Source organism: Anas platyrhynchos, chromosome 19 (assembly GCF_047663525.1).
Source record: "Anas platyrhynchos isolate ZD024472 breed Pekin duck chromosome 19, IASCAAS_PekinDuck_T2T, whole genome shotgun sequence".
In the NCBI taxonomy this organism is placed as follows: Eukaryota; Metazoa; Chordata; class Aves; order Anseriformes; family Anatidae; genus Anas; species Anas platyrhynchos.
In genome coordinates, this window is record NC_092605.1 from 10,187,044 (window position 1) to 10,202,938 (window position 15,895).

The following is a 15,895-nucleotide window of genomic DNA, read 5'->3' on the forward strand; positions in this document are numbered from 1 at the left end:
AGCCCCGGGATGAATAACAGCAGGAGAAGCAATCTTGCTTTGCTGATCTTAACAGTTAATCTTTAATTAAGCTATGGACTGTTTTGGTCATTAATGTAATGTAGCAGGAAGGAATGAAGCCTCATAAAAACTCCATCCTTGTTCCGATAGATTGTGCTGAACCTCCAGGGAACGTCTGGGCCATGGGTGCTTCGTGGGCATGCCCATGGGAAGGAGATTTCTCTGGGGCCTGACCCACTGCCATGCTGAGTTTCCCACATCCCTCCTCATCAGGGAGGGGTTTCCAAGAGCTGGGGAGCAGCTCGTTTGGTCAATTTGTGATTATTCGAGTAGGAGGTTTGTTGGGTGCTGGCCAAAAGCTGATTGAATAAGAACCGCCACAGAGGACTGTGGGGCAGACCCGAAGCTGAATGTAATTACCGGCTTATTTCTAAATTAATATTTTGTTAAGGGTTTGGGATAGGGCTTGCTTTCCCCCACCTTCCTTCACCGCACACACCACTGATCTGGGTTTGTTCAGCCTTGGAGCGTGCTTCAGGTTTTACTACATGTGTCTGAGATCGTTAAAACCTGTGAAAGTTGGGACGGTGTAAAATGAGAGAAAAAAATAGGGGGGGAGGAAAAATGGCTGGGAATGGGTGAATGTCATATAAATAGCAGTAAAACTGTTAAATCTATTTGCATTTCACACCCAATAATTTTAGACTCCACCTCGAGAGCACTGCTTGAAAGTCAGCACTTTTAATTGTCCAGTAAATTTCCTTTCAGACAGCTGCTTCATAAACTGCCATTGCTGTGCGCAGTGAGAAAAAACAGATAAGTGATTTATCTGGGGATGGAGACCAAAACGACCATTTGTGTGTCACTGGTTCCCCCCTCTGTTTCACTGAAACCAGCACGCGAGGGCGTTTGGTTGCAGATCTGAGTCTGTCCTAGGATGCCGACCCAGACCCAGCAGCTCCAGCCTGCAGGGGTGAGATGTGGCTTGGCCACCACAGCCAAAGGTGGTCCCAGGAAAATCCCTAGGTCACCCTGCCCACCAAGCCTGCTATCAGCTGCCTGTGCCCAGTAAATCACGCTCTGCCGGGCAGGGAATACGCAAGCTTTTTACATGCAGCCATAAAGTAATGGCTTATAATTCAATTAGAGCTCGGGAAAATCTGCTGAGTTATGTCACGTCTATTTAGCCTGGCATTGGTTACTTGGAGGTCTAAGAACATGGCCAGGGGGGAACTGAGGTGTGGTGGTTGGTTTTTTTTTTTAGTTCCCTTTTTTATTAAAAAAAAAAAAAAAAAAAAAGTGGGGGATGGGCATTCTGGCCATAAATTTTGATGGGATTGTTGCAGCAGCTGAAGGACTGTTCAGTGTCCTCAGAAATGGGCAGAGAAAGGAGCAGCCTGGTTGGGTTTGCACAACAGCTTCACAGAAAGTCCACTCTGGCCACTGCTGCTTTGTATGTCCCATTTCTGAGTCTTTATGGACATGTATCTCTTGATTTTCACAAAGCTCCACTTCTCCCTTCCTCTTCCTTTTCCTTTCCCCGTGTCTTGTCTGTCTTTGCCATCTCTGTCCTTCCTCTCTTCCTGCTAAAGCCCAGCAGCACTGCTGAGCCCAGCAGGGTGCTGAGCTGCCCCACGTCCTCCGCAGTCACCCAGCGATGAGCACCCATAAGGGGACTGGGGGCGTGGGGGGGATGGATGTGAAGCAATAGGAAGCCGTGGCGCTGGGAGGGAGATCCTGCAAGGCAGTGGGGGGAAGAGAAGATGAGGAGCTAGAGACCAGAGGGGCACAGTGAAAAAGGCCATGATTTAGGGAACTTTTTAATACCATGGATCTGCTCCGATTTTTTTGTTGTTGCTGATTTTTTTTCCTTATAAATATATATATATAATAAATATATATATACAATAATAAATAATATAATAAAATAATATAAATAAGAATTATATATATATGTGTATATATTGCAAAATAAAGCTACACCTGCACTGCTATTCTGCTTCTCTCCAAAGGCTGGTTGGGTGGAAAATCAGCTAAAGAAAAAAGAAAAGGAGGATAGAAATTCATATCCTTGACAAAAACAGCTTGCGTGGTCTCCTCTGGGTGCCTTTCCCTGGTGCTGCCCCCACACCGGCCCTCACCCAGCCACGTGCAGCTGGACGGGGACTCGGGGCAGGTCTGCAGGGGTTTGCTCGTGGTCCGTGCACCCAAGCAGCCTCTGCCCCGCGGTCACGGATGCAGCAGCAAAGTGTGTGTACGTGTGGTGTTAATGCTTGCAAACTGTTCTATTTTTTTTTAATCAGCTGCTTAATAATGAGGACATTACTGTTTCTTTATTCATTTTTAAAGGTCCTGTGTGATCACAAATAGATTTATGTACCAGCTATTGTTTAGATAGGTACAGTAAAGTAACCACCAGCCCTGTCTATTGATGCATGTGCTTTATCATGCATTTAATAGTCTTATTTCTCTGTAATGAATGAGTCCTCCAGTGGGAAATAAATTGAAATGCCAGTTTAGGGATCAATCAGTGCACATATGCAGCCTCTATAATGGGAAGTTCATGTTCTGTAGTGAAGGTATTTTTCTGGAATGGCTTGGCTGCACTTTGTTACCACAGCTCTTGGCTTTCTGAAGGTTCAAATCCAGAAGAAATGGATTAACTGGTTCTGGAAAAAAATCAGAATTGAAAGAAAATATACAAAAAATATGTATGTTCCCAGATGATAAAGATGCAGTTCCCAATTGCTCTGCATTTGTGAAATATTTACTTAGAGAAAAGCAACAGAAACATAGTGCCTGAGTGGAGCCCTGTCTGCATTCAGGTGGGAGAAGTCCCCATCAGGGTTCAGCACTGTAGGGGGCCGTGGGGTCCACTGGAAAGCTCCGTGTGCTTTAAACCGGACAGAGGACTGCAAGTCTGCAGGGCCAGACCACATTTCCAGAATAGCAATAAAACAAATAAATAGAGGATGGGACTGCAGGGCCTGTTGGATGGGGAGCAGGCAGATTTTCCTGCCTGCTGGAGCTCACTCTGAACCCCCCATCCTTTCCTGGCCCGACCATGTGGCTGCACTGGGTAGAAATGAGGGAATGTGGGTTAATTTCCAGGTTTTTTTGAAGGTCTGCTCCAAAGCTTGTTTGAAATGATGAAGTTTCCATGAATGAATGAAATGAAATGAATGGCTTCCATAGGAGGTCCAGCAGAAGCGGAGCCAAAGGAGTTTGGTATCGACAGCCTGGAGGCTTCAGTTTGAGTTTGGGTGTCTTTGCCTTGACTTTTTCAGGCAAGTTGTCATCCTAGGGGTAGGGTTCAGCCCATGTAACTAATCTTACTCCACCTCGGCTCCCTCTGGAGTCAGTGCGGAGCGGTGAGCACCAGGAGAGGACAATTCTCCCCACCAGGTCATCCCAAATCCCCCCAGCACCCCTGGAGAGCTCCAGCCCTCGCCCACGTCGCCCTTGTAGCTGGAGAGGAGCACAGACATTACTGCAAGTGTCAGCTGCGAATGTGATTTTAATGCTAGGCAGGAAAGAATATGTTAAAAGTTAATTTGCCATAAAATATGTCCAAGCCCTTTTTTTTTTTTTTTGCTTTTACAAGGGGTTTTTAACCGAGTAGGCTGAAGTGGTTTGCAGCAATAACGGGTCTGTCGCAGGGGTGATAGATACCACTTCGCTGATGGTAAAACGACATGAATCAGGCTTGTCTGCCAGCGTGATCACCTAATTGTGCCGGCAGAGTTCAGCAAGGCCACCACAGCCGCTCTGATTAGACAGAGTCTGTGGGTTATCCCGCTCCCGAGCCTCATCACTCAGCTCTCAAGGCTGGGGAGAAACACGTCAGGGCGGCTGCCAAGGACTGCACGAAGTGTCCCCGGCAGTGGGCGATTCTCCTTCCTGAGCTGAGCCCAGTACCCTTGAAAAGAGATGGAGAAACACGGGGCGCCTCGGCAGGGGAGGGCGGGAGGTGGATGAACGGTAAGAGCTTTTCTTGTGTCTTTGGTAATATTGATCTTGCCATTAATAATGCGACGAACCTTAAGTGAAATTCGAGTGTCAGTGCCAAGGCAGGTTATTTCTGTCATAAACGGGACATCAGGCAGCTTGAGAACACTGATATTAAGATGGATGGAAAGGAGAGAGGGAGAATGAGACGGTGCTGCTCGGGAGCCCGTGCTTTGTAGGTGGGAGCGAGAAGGTTTCACCACGGAGATGGGGTTCAGGGGAAGTTCAGTGCTTCTCCAGGCTGGAGACCACAAAACGAAACACCCCACAAATTCAACAGGCCCCTCTTTTTCTGACAAGTAATTGCAGCTCCTCCTGCAAGGCTGCACCCTGGTCTCTCCCCCCTTCACGAGTCAAGCAGCTCAGGCAACCTTCCCTCCTCCTTCCCATTTTCAACATTTCTCATTTTTATTGTTATTTTCCTTGACTCCTGGGAGTTATTTTCAAATATTACAAACCAAAGATTTTTATTTTTTTCTGAACCTGATTTTTTTTTTTCTGGCTTCCTTCTCTCTTGAAAAAATAGGGAATGTTTCTTTTGGAGGCAATATTTTTTGTCAACATCTTTCTCCACATAGTAAACTGCTCCGTTCCCATAGTGCTACACAATATTTCTCCAGTCAGGTGCCTGAAGGCTCTCTAAAAGCAAAAAATGAGGCTCCTAAATGGAGATGAGGCCATGCTGTAAGTCCTCCAGGTCCCCACGCTTGTTGGCTCACCAGGTGGCAGAGTCTGCCTTGAGCAGGCTGGAGCATGGCCAAGCCTCGTGTTTTCTAGTGGTGGGTTCAAAGACTTTCCTTCCCCGTGCCCCCCCAAACCAAACAATCTTTCAGTATGTTTCAAATTCATTTCTCAGATGTTTAGTTCTAGGTTTTATTTCCTGGAAGGGCAGAAGGTTATTGTCAGCTCAGGGTTGGGAAGTGGGCAATGCAATGAGTTACCTGCTTGAATTGCCCTGTTTCTTAGCACTTCTGCTGATTTTGGATGTCTTAAAACACGTCTGTATTGTGTGTAGCCATCACTGTGTGTAGTCTTCAGCACCCACCTGGGGACAGGACCTCAGGATGGGAGAAACTCTTCTGCAATCGCCCACAAAATTCTCAACAGCCTTGACTTATCCTGTTAAAATATTGTATTCCTTTCCTCTGAAAACCAAGCCTTGTTGGTCAGAAGATAAGGAACTGGGGATAAATAGTTGGCTAGTTAAGAAGAAGCAGAGTGGATTTGGTATCTCAGGGTACCTCAGGCTTTGCTACTGGCTGGTGACATGAAGGAGACTGAATTCTTTCATGGTATTTTGCTGTTGACTGGAAAACATGTACGGGTCACTGGGATCCCAAATCTCATGTTTAATCTTTTTCCTATTGCAACCCTTCCTAAAGGCCTTTGATATGCAGTATTTTCCCTTTCTTCTCAGGGTTTTTAGAGGAAGTAGGAGACCTCTAACGTTTCACATGCTTTAAAAATGCACCTTGGATGATGCAGAACATAACCTTAAGATTTCCTTCCTGTAGCAAATTTCTCTTTTTTTTTCTTTTTTTTTTTTTTAGCATTCGGTGACGCTACTTAGCTTACTTTTTTTTTTTTTTTTTTGGTCTGAATGGGACACAGAGAAGTGTAGATATGTGCTCCAGATTAGATGCAGATACAATGCAAACACACTGCAGAGGAAATCCTGGTGGGGTCAGGTTCCCTCCTCAGATTCTATCTTTGCACTGGGTTGCTCAGCGTGGTAACTCAATCTTATTTAACAGTTCCCTTCAAACCAAGGTGATGTTGTTTTCCAAAGCATTAAAAAGCTGTAGCTAATTACATCTTTATGTCATTAAATATCCAGAACATTGCACATATATTTCAGGAAATGGCATGACCTAATTTACAAACCTATCACCACATGTGCAGTGCCCATGAAAACAATTTCATAAACATTTCTTTGCTTCTTCCAGCTCACTGCCTCCATTTTCAGCAGGGCTTGGTGAAAAGATGCTACCACAAAACCCTCCTTTGTGCTGCTTTCCAGGAAAACCCAGCAGCCCTAGACTTGTCTCCTGGATAGAGGGACTCTTTGGAGAGCTTTGCAACCAGCAGCCCAGGAGAGATTTGAAATGGCTCCTGGCTGCAGAGCATCTTCCACGAGGGGGGAAGAGATCTCAGCAAAACAGCCTGGGCAGGAGACTGGAGAGGGATATTTGCACTGCTAGATGTTGTCTCCTTGGACATGCAGGGGAGAAATGCAATAATCCACATCACTGTTCAATAGGAGCAATGGGCTGGAGTCCTGGGCTCGGGGAGGAAGAGCAGTGAGACAGACAAAAGAAAGCTGTGGCTCCTCTCTAGGCAGCGTCTACCACCCCACCTTGAAAAGCTTATATTTGGGTAAGCAAAAGCAAATATTTGGGTAAACTGCAACTTAGAACAAAGGGATTTGTCTGCAGGTGGAAAATATGTATTTGGTATGAAGGGCATTGCCATTTCTGCATGAGAATGGCCAACCCCAAACAGGCAGATGAGACCCAAAATGAGTTAAATATAGACCTGGAAGGTTGATCACCTTTAATGTAATTCACACTGTACCATTGGGATTTGTCACCTGGTTTCTACGTGTCTACATTTGTCTCATGTTTTAGATCTTGTCCTTCCAGTCTCCAGGGAGGGAAAACATCTCTGGGGGCTGATTGTGATCTAAGTATTGGCCTCACCAGCCTAAGTCCTGTGTGTTCCAGCTCTGGTTCCTGTGCCAGGTGGGATTTTGGCAGGCACCCATTGCCAGGGGATGGGTCCGGTGCCTCCTCCTCCTCCTCACAGTGAGGCTGTAGGCTCCAGGTGCTGGGAACTTCAGTGCTGCAATCATTAGTGGTGCAATTCCCCCCCACCTAGAAACGTAATAAAAATAATAATATAAATATTATTCCCTTTCTCCCTCCCAAGCCTTCTCTTTCAAAAAAGACACCACCTTAAAAAATAAAAATAAAAACAGTGAGATCAGCTGCTCGCTCCAAGGAAAGCTGGTGTTGGTTGCCTGGCCAAGAAGGATGACAAAACCTTCCCCCTTTTTTTTTTTTAATCAACATGAAAAACGCCCCTACCCTGCCCTGCCCTACCCACCAGCTCAGCCTCCCATCCGTGACAGCCCCTTCCCTCCCAAACAGGCAACAGATTTCAATTTAGCTTTGAGCGAGGGAAGCTCAATTGGGTTATTAAATTTCACACACTAATTGACACGCCTGCCGTAAAATATAACTTGCACAAACACAATTTATACTAATGACACGGGGAGGGGGGGGGGGATGCTTTCTGCTTCCAGAGCCTCTCTGCTTCCCCTCTCCGACAGCTCCCATGGGAACCCGGCTTAATTGCACGCGGGCAGCAAGCGGGGTGGGAGGTTAAAGAGGACTAAACACGGCCCCGCTGCTGGGATGTTTCCTGCTCCTGCACCGAGGGGAGGGCAGCGATGGGGTGGGAAGGTTTCGGTGCCCACGCACAGCTCCCCGGGCACGCCGTGCTTCTGCTTATTAAATCCTGAGTGGCGATGGATTAACCTCAGCTGGGTCCCCGGGCACGAGTTAAGTGCTGGTGTGTTACAGCCTGGTTTCTGCAGGTCTGTCTGGAGAGCTTCGTTTCCCTGTGACAGGCAGGAGCAGTCGCTGAGTGACACTTGAATGACTTCCTCATCCTCCCATCGCTTGGGAAATGCTGCCATGAACCAATTCTCACCGTTTCTCTCCTTGCCACACTGTTGCAGAGCTTCAGACACAAAGCTCAAGGTGCTTTTTTCCTCCGTTTCCCCACTGTGACAAGTCAAGTTATAACACTAAAGCCACATTCCAGTAAGCGATGGTGCTGCTGAGTTGATTTTAGACGTGATGGGAGCATCGTGTCTGGGCTCTGGTGGCATTTTTGCACAAGTCGTGCCATCCTTCTCAAGCAAAAACCCAGGGACTCACCGGGAGGATGAACATCACACCACTCCAGCTCATCTTCCCATTCACAGCCACTGAGCTGCAGCTGGTCCAGGAACAAACCAAAAATATGGCCGGGCACCAGGTCCTGCCTGGCCCCGTTTTTGTGAGGAAGGGGTTGAATTTGGGCACAGATCATCCATTTTCCCCATTCTGGGAAAAGGCAAGGCTCGAACCCACAGCCTCGGCCGCTCATTAATGCAGAGCATGGATTTCATTACAGTGATTGCTCAATTCTGGTATTACCAAGGCATAAATCTCCCCATCTCCCAGCCCTCAGGCCGGAGCCCCCAGGGCAGGCCAGCAGCCCCCAGCCCAGGTCATCATCCTCAGCCCATCACCCACCCCAAACCCTGCAAGTCCTCGGCTGGGCCCACAGATTTGTGTTGTGGGGGGGCTGATGCTGGGGCAGGCTGCCCCTTTGCAGCCACCACCATCTTTTCTTTACACATTACCCTGCTGGAGCTTTTCAGCAGGATCCTAATGCTGGGGTCCCGATGTGGCTGTCCTGAGCCAGGTCTCAGGGATGGATGCACAGACATGTGTCTGGCTGCCTTCACCAAATCCATGCTTCCCCTTGGGGCATCCCAAAACCTCTCTGCTCCTGGCCTGACTGTGCCAAAGACAGCAGAGACCTGCCACCAGCCTGCTTCTCCCTCTTGGTTTTCCCACCGCCTTCTTTCTTCCCCTTCTTTTACTCTGAACCCGCAACCTGCTCAAATTATTTGTTGCCCCCCAAAGACTTCCTCAGCAGAGGAGGCAGTGAGCAGCCACCAAGCTCTGTGCACTGCCCAAATCCCCCTGTGGCCCTCCCAGGCTGAAAAGCCCCCGTCTGCCTGCACAGCCCAGCTCCCCCTGCTCGGTGGTGCTTGCAGCCAAGTAGGACAACAGGAGAGACCCTCCAAGGGGGATCTTGCACTGTAGCCCCTAAAAGGGGAAAATATTTGGGGCCAGAAAAGCCGTCTTTCTTGCTGCACCAGCTCTGAGCCCTCTCCCTATCACACGGCTGCTCCAGGGCAAGGCACAAAAGCTGGGCAGGTTTTTTTGGCACCCAGGAGGGGAGGAAAGGCAGGGGGGAACCAGGTGGCATCCATCCAAAATGGGCAAGCGTTTTGGTTTTGTATTTACGGGTATTTTGTCAAGCATAACTGCAGACTGCAACTCTACAAACAGTAATTAACCACAAGCTGTGGGCGATGCTAAAGTGCTTGCCCCCTAACCTGCCGGTACGCAGGAAACCTGAGCTGCTGCTAATAGGTTTGTGGCAGCTGAGTCCATTTCTGGCCCAAACCTATTTGATATGGCTCTCAGATAACGCAGTTGATTATTTTCCTGAGCACTCCCCCAGCGTTTCCTGTTGCGGGGGTCTTGTCTGTGAGCACAAACAAACAGCAAGGCAAGCGGGGGGCTGCCGAAATCGATACCCCGTCCCGTCCACAGGCACTGGTGTCAACTAGAAATGCAGCTCTGAAGCAGAGCAATTAATTAGCTGAAATGCAAGGCAAGCTGACAGGCCTAATTAAGACGGGGAGTGACAGTGCCCTAGACTGCCCGCTCCATTTTCCCAGGGGGTCCGTCCCCTCCCCTGCAGCCAGGTGGGCGCACGTGAGGCTGCTCCGGGTCCAGAGCTCATCCCAGCCCTGCAGCAGCAGCAATGTCCTCCCCCTGCTCCAGCCACCAGGAATTTTCCTCCCACCTTCCACCGGTTACTTCTTGACCCATTTCCCAATGCAAGAGACTCCTGCACCCTTTCATCTCCCAGGTCATCCCTCTTTTATAACTCCAGGTGCCCAGGTTCCCTGGATATAGGGCCAGCTGATTTTGCTTTTGGCCATAGCTTGTAGCCCTGAGTACACAGCAAGCTAATTCCTGGGCATCACGGCTGACACCGCTGGGCACAGGATCATTCCCAGCACGGGGATGCTTGGCAGCTCTTTCTGACAGTCAGCTATGTTGTCTGTGCTCTCCCTGCTTCATGCTTTCCCTCTAAATCATTTTATTTAAGGTTGCTCTTCGAGGGATTACTCTCCGGAGCTGACAGACAGACAGGTCTGGCTGTCTCTCCGCTCAGCGCTCTTTTTGTAAATGCTCTTGCTCTATAGCATGTGAGCCCAGGATTAAACGCAGAGAAAGAAACAATTCACTGTGACTTGGTCTGCGACGTCTTTTGAAAGTTAAGTTATGGCTGTTAAATGTTAACACCGCATAATGCCTGTCTTTATCGTATCTTTGCAATAAAGTGATGACATGGCTCTATTATGAGCTGCTCACACAGAAGCTCCCAAACCTACCGTATTGTAGCACATTTAATCTCCTTTCCAAGCGCCTGAGACTTTCACACCGGCTTTGTCTGCGGTGTTTCTGCGGGCCGGCTGAGCGCTCACACTAAGGCGAAGACGTTTTCCAGAGAAAAGACGAAATCGTCAAGTCCACCCCCGGCTGTGCGAGGCCTGGGAAATCTCACACTTTCCCTCGGCCGCCACAATGCCGGGCTTCCTCGCCTCCGCCAGGCTACCTGTCCTTTTCCCATCCTCAAGGACAGCTGCAAAGTTGCTTATCAGCCTGTAAATCAGCAGCGGCAATAAAACGCTGGCATCCAGAGCAATAGCTTTTGTACTAATGTACTACTTTGCGATTGCTGTGCATAGCCAACATATTAATGACACGAATTCATTACAATAAATGAAGATACTGACTGGCCGGGGGCCAGAGTCGAATAAGGACAGAAAAAAGAAAAAAAAAAAGTTGCTTTTGCTCCTGCCGGTTGGCAAGTATGTGCTGTGAAGTTGAATGTGTTGGATCTGGAATGCTTTTGGCAAGAGGTGGGAAGTGGCGGCTAAATATAGGAGCCGTGGTGCCAGGCTACCTGGGGAGGGGAGGCTGCTTCCCGTGCGATCAGCGCGTGGACGTGACTTCCAGGTGAAATCGGAGGCAAACAGCTTCGTCAACAGAGCGATGGCTCAGGCTTCACCATGGTAAGAGTTTATTGAGGTAAGAAAAACGGCTCACTGCTCCGAGGGGCACACTAAAATCAGAGGGTGGGGTGTCATCCACCCATGGACCTGTGGCTGCAGCTCCTTGTCCTTCCACCCATGGCTCCATCCCTCTCCATCCTCTGGCCCAGCTTGGCTCTGCTGCCCAGCATGCCACTCTTTGATCTGCTCATCTCTGTATTGATGACATAAAGATTATTAAACACCCGGGAAACTGTACTGCGAGAGACTTAAAATCATTGTGTCTAGTTTACTAAGGAGAGCCCAGTGCAATAGGTACCAGCTGAAGGAAAAGTCTCTTAATAGCAAAGGACTGTTTAATTTAGTAATAAGTGCCAATGCCTGCTACTTAAAATTAGAGATCTCCAAATGAGAGGTAAGGCATGCATTTTTAAGAGTGAGGAAAATTAACCAGTGGAACAAGAGATCAAGAGAGCTGATGGAATCTGTTGCTTGCAAATAAAACCTTCCTAATTCTGGAAGTGAAATTATGATCAGCCACGTACAATTAGGTTAAGAGTTGAGTAATGTTTTATGTTTTATGGACATGTTTTATGACCCATGTTCTAGCAGGGTCATATGGGATGGCATAACTGTCTGCATGAGCGCTCTGCAGGCAGCTGAATGTGCAGGATCCAGCCCGGGTCCATCTGTGTACAGAGCATCAGCCCTGACCACATCTCAGTAGCAGCGTAGGAGAGGCTCTGGTTTGGGAATGCATGGTTTGGGCTTGTGGCTGGACAGGACAGGCATGGTTTCTGCCTCTCCCTGCTCCGCAAGCTTACAATTCATTGAACGGAAGGGATCCCCATGCAGGCTTACGTATTCCTTACAAACCATGCACATTGCAACGTTCTTCTGCACCTGTGCAACTTTTACCGTGACTCTGGATGGAAGTCAAACTCCTCGGCTGTTTTTGTTAGGAAACGCCTTTTCTACCAGCTTCTCATCACGGATTCCTTTCTTTTGCCAAGAGGAACAGAAATAAAACCATCCACGCTTGGGCAGATGTTGAGCTGTTTCCTGACAGAGCTCTGCTGGGACAGTGTCGCCTGCATGCCCAAGCAGCCGGTCACTGAAATGCTGCGAGGCGAGAGAGCAGTTGTAGGAAACAGAAAGTTTCTGTTCAAACCAAGGCAGCAACTGAAGGCCTTCCCCCCATAAAAACTCCAGCAGGCGTTCACGCTTCAGAGGGTCTTCAGCGTTTCCTACGAATTTAGTGGCAAATTCATCCAGAATGAAAGTTGATTAAAGCCCCTGGATAATTACTCGTTTAGCTGCAGAGCGTGTGCTCAAGGAGAAGCGTTGCAAAGCTTTCTAAAGCCTGGAAAGCCCAGTGCCACAGCCGGAGCTGCCAAGTGAACGGATGTGCCAAGTGGAGCACTGTAATGATATCAATAACAGTAATTATACAGAGGGAAGCAAACACTTACCCCATACAACTGCAAATCTGCTACAGCCTTGTGCAAGGGTCTATCTGTGCTGTGCCTCCACTGGGAGCCTGGCTGGGGCTGAATGTGCAAGTGGACCCTTTCTGAGGCTCCTGTGTTGAAGTTTTCCCTTTCTGCCTCCCTCACCTCCTGGCTCTGTAGCCAGGCTCCGTGGCAGTGCTGCACAGCAGGCACAGCTCTGCTGCAGGCGTTGGGGTCCCAGCACTCTGTGTCAGCTCAGCGTCTGTCTCTAGCTGCTCAGGCAAAAACTCATCGAGCGCTCAGATCCTAAAAGTTTGGGGCTTGTTAGAAAGAAGCGATGCCCAGGCTGACTGATGCTCGTGCCATGGTTCAGCACATTGACTCCCAAAGTCCTGGGCAAAACAACACAACCTGGCTACTGGCAGCACCCTGCAAATAAAGACTAAAATAAAAATTAAAAATAATAATAATAATAAATAAAATAAAATAAAATAAAATAAAATAAAATAAAATAAAATAAAATAAAATAAAATAAAATAAAATAAAATTTAAGAAGAGATTGGACTGTGCACTTAGTCACATGGTCTGAACTTTTGGGTAGACCTGTGCGGTGTCAAGAGTTGGACTTGTTGATCCTTAAGGGTCCCTTCCAACTCAGGATATTCTATGATTCTATGATTCTATGAAAATAAAATAAACAGAGCACAAGGCAACCATCCCAGAGGAAGAACTGCCCTGGTAGTGCAGGATCAGAGGGGTGGAGTAATTGTCCCAGGCACCGTGTCATTACCTCCAATCCAGGCCATCACAAGTAGCACTTAAGGTCATTTCTCTCCTATTAGAGTGCAGCTGGGGGATGTGAGGGGCTAAGCCCTGCATTAGGCCATGCTGCAGAGCTCAGAGAGGGGCTGACCCTATTAGCGTACAAATTGCAGGTTTTCAGAAGCTGTCTTCTGAAAGTCCCCTCAATATGCTGTTTTCCTCAACTCTTACTAGGAAGCTAAAAATTTTAATCTAATTGTGACCCAGACATGCTTGTTTGTATAATCTGAGTTTGTATGCAAGTTTGCCCGCTCCTTAAGTTGATTTTGACATTGCATGCTGAGCTGAGTGCTGCTGCTTCAGTTCTTTCTCCCCCTTCTCTCCTGCCCTTTGCTAAGCTCAGCCTCTCTCTCTAACCTATGAGGTTTGTAACACCATGCCCAATGCACTGGGATAGAAACGTGGCTAAAGTAAACAGCAGATGAAGTTTCTGGTTATAGAAAAGGTACCCAGAAGTTACCTGCTTAGAAGTTACCTGCTTAGATAATTGGCTCAATTAGGTAATTTAGCTCCATTCATGGTCCGTTATTTTAAGAATAGCTCTGTTATAGACTATCAAAGTATCTTTTACCTGTGCTACTAAGGTGATGCATTCTTAAAAATGCTTGGCATGAAAGAAGGGAATATATAAGCAATGATTTGGGAACCCAGGGATGAACTGCCTATCCTGAAAAGTATCGTTTTTCCCCCAGATAGGATGAGATTTGCACCACCCACCTTCAGAACTGAGAAAGTAGGTGCATTAATCCTTTCTGGAGAGGTTCAGTTCCTGCCCTTGCCTCTAGGACCATAAGAGAAGTAACCAGATAAGCAATGCATTTGCTTGTGAGCCCCCCCAAGCCATGAGGGGGCTGCAGTACAGACTGCAGGGTGCTGACGCTGCAAAAGGAAGGTGAGCTCCCAGAGCACAGCCTTGGTTTGGCCGCTCACTTGGTTCCCTTACTTCTTGGAGAGCAACCTCACAGCATGGGTGGAAGCTGATTTAACTGGGAAGAAGGAAACTCCAGCTGTTCTGGGCAGAGGAGCTCTTGCTATCAATGGAGCCGTGGTGATTGAACTCTGCTAATGACTGGGTTTGCTTTCCAGGGCCCACTGGAGGCTTCCCAGTGAGGCTCCTGTGCCTCCATGGGAGCCGGTCCCAGGCCTCCCGTAGCACAAAGGCTGCTTCCCCTGGTGTAATGAGTGTTTACCCGGGGGTGCTGATACCGGCTGAATCTGTCACTGCAGGATCAAAACCAGAACTGCGCAGCCCCTGATAAAAAGGCCAGATGTGCCACTTTAATTAATGCAATTTGCTAAACATTGGAACAATTAAGTGCAATGTGATAGTGCAGTAATCTTTGGGGCTAGGAAGTGCCGTCCCCAAGGCATCCCCAGCTGTTCCAGCTTTCCTTTCTACTCTGTCATTTTTATAAATATAGAAACTTAAAGGATTTGCTACAGAGCCACAACATCAAATAAATGAGACTGAAGATGTGCTGGCGAACACATCAGGAGTGAGAGGGACCGTGCATCCGCAGGTGGTTTGGATAGGGATCTGTGACATGACTGGTCACAGCCCAAACACACCCCGAGGCACACGCACACCTACAGCCTGACACAAATAAGCCTCCCGTGAACACCAACAGACACAAACAAATGTGTGTGGAGGAGCTGGGGCCATGAAGCACCCCGGACAGCACAAACAAACATCCCACAACGCGTTCCCACACCCTCTAACACAAAGCAGGCATCAATACCAGGCTGGGCACACTCCCTCGTGCCTTCCCCTCCCCAGCCCATGCACATTCTCATCCCTTGCACGTGCACATCACAGTAGCCTGGACCCCCAAATCAGGTCTTCCTCAACCAGTCTCTGCTCTTGGTCCACCTCAACCTATCCCTTTGCCATCGAGACTGATGCTTTTGGGCTCTTTTGCATTCAGTTCTTTGCTCAGTGCAGTTGCTCACTGCTGGACTCTCTCCTCTTTTGCTCGCTCCAAAGCCAAATTCACAAATGCCTCCCATTCTTGACTGATTTCATCATATTGGGTCATCACAACCCTGTTCACGAGCAGTGACAGTGAGAGAACGAATCTATGTTCCTTGTTACTCCTGTTCAGCTCATGCAAGAAACAGAAAGCTCTGAAGTTTCTCTTTTAGGCGCAAATCCTCTGGGATTTTCCCACTTAAAAACTGGAGGAAGTAAAAAAGAAATGCAATAATGATGGAAAAATGAAGAAGTTTCTTTAAAAGCCCACAGGTTTCAGGAAAGTGATGGGAAATTAAAGTTGTATGATAAATGGGCTAATTTCCCTAACTGACAACCCAGACAGCTCGATATAAAAAAAAAAAATCATATTTGGGTTTCTTGTTTTATTTTGTACCCCCACTATGTGCATGTGCATACACATTCTGAAGGAAAGATGTTGCTTTTATACAGTATTGCATGCAAGTATCTCTACCATCCATTAACAAAACTGTCTGGAAAATGGAAAATGCAATTATCCAAATGTTTTGAAAAATTCTGGGGTTTTCATGTTTACATGAACCCAGTTTTCCGCATCTCCCGGAGTGCCCTCACCATCTATTATCACAGAGGTTTGCTCCATCCGGCGGGGATTTTTCTGTGTCATCAAAGCGAGCAGTGGCAGGTCCATGTCCCATCTCTGCCACCACAGGAGCAGGAAGGTTAAAGCAGGCTTAGATGACATTCCTATGG

General features: G+C 47.8%; 1 long non-coding RNA gene across 2 annotated transcripts in view; it reads right to left on the reverse strand.

Moving 5' to 3' along the window:
* The window catches only part of LOC110353853 (uncharacterized), a 158,688-nt gene that overhangs the window by 7,075 nt on the left and 135,718 nt on the right, over positions 1-15,895 (reverse strand). Inside the window, exon 3 of one of the 2 annotated variants that reach the window (XR_011804118.1) lies at positions 6,708-6,881. This is a non-coding gene — a long non-coding RNA (uncharacterized lncRNA). Of the gene's footprint in view, positions 1-5,624; positions 6,882-15,895 lie in introns of those variants that run through there. The other variant, XR_011804116.1, reaches the window with a different exon arrangement.